This window comes from Microtus ochrogaster, unplaced genomic scaffold (genome assembly GCF_000317375.1).
Source record: "Microtus ochrogaster isolate Prairie Vole_2 unplaced genomic scaffold, MicOch1.0 UNK47, whole genome shotgun sequence".
NCBI lineage: Eukaryota > Metazoa > Chordata > Mammalia > Rodentia > Cricetidae > Microtus > Microtus ochrogaster.
The window spans coordinates 2266780-2268237 of NW_004949145.1; positions in this window are offsets into that span (position 1 = coordinate 2266780).

Here is a 1458-nt window from a genome sequence, read left to right on the forward strand (position 1 = left end):
TCTGGAGAGATGGTTCAGCGGTTAAGAGCTCTTGATGTTCTTGCAGGGGTCCTGGGTTTGGTTCCTAACATCCATATATTGAATCATGCTATCCATAATTGGAGTTCCAGGAGATCTGGTGGCTTCTTCTGACCTCCGCAGGAACCGGACACACATGTGGTACACATATGTATAGCTAAAACATACATGTATCAAAGACATGATACACATAGTCATAGCACTTTAGTCATAGCACTCGGGAGGCAGAGGCAGGTGGATCTCTGTGAGTTCAAGGCCAGCCTGGTCTGAAGAATAGACACAGCTACATGATAGAGAAGCCATCCCTCAAAAAAAAAAAAAAGAGAAATCTAATATTTTTTAGATAGTGACATCCAGTGAATGTTGAGAAATTTAGGGAGTTCAGGGAGATCTTTTCTGGGGTGACATTCGAATGACATGGTAAGAAGGGGTGACATGCATAACTATAAGGGAGAAATAGAATGAAATATTATCCCACCCCAAAAAGAAATGAATTGAGCTATTCGAGTACTTGCTGAATTCAATCCTGGGCACCCATATAAAAGGCAGGCAAGACTGAGAGCATTGGTAATACTACCACTGGGGAGCGGAGAGACACAGCTTCAGGGAGCAGCCTAGCAGAAACGATGAACTTCCAGTCTAGTGAGAGACAGCTCAAGGAAATCAGGCAGACAGTGATAAGGCAGACACCAGACACGTGCCTCTGGCCTCTGCATTTTTGTGGGCACAAGCATCCACACCATGCATGCATACAATACAAAACACACATGAAGGAATAATATTACTAATTTATATTTCATCATGAACCTAGAATTATATACATTTAAATTATATATTTTAGTAGTATAACAAATACTGCTTTTTAAAGATACATTTCTTTTTATTTTATGTGTATGAGTGTTTTCCTTGCACCATGTGACTGTATGCCCTCAACGGCCAGAAGAGGGCAGAAGAGGACACCAGATTCCCTGGAATTGACATTGCATACAAATGGTTGTAAGCCAGCTAGCTACCTTCTTGGCATCTAAGCCCAGGTCCTCTGAGCCCAGCAGCACTGGCTGCTCTTGACGACTGAGCCATCTCTCCAACCTCTCCATATATAATCAAGCTTGAACTTTTAACCCTGCTTCCATTCCATGACCGCCCCCTCCACCCACCTGTGCCACTGATTGAATTATAGTCATGTGCTATCATACCTGGTTTTATGTGGTGCTGGGGATGGAATGCAGTACTTCAAGGTTGCTTATCAAGAGCGCTATCAAACTGATATCAGCCCTGAAGTTATTATTTCTGTAGCATTGTTTCCTTTATTGTTATTTTTTTTTTCATTCTAGTAAATTCTGTTCATTGCTTGGGTCTGAGAGACCAACGTTAGGTATCGCCCCAGGAGGGAGTTTTATTTTTAATTTATGTTTTAAGTTGTTATTGTGTATGTGTGCG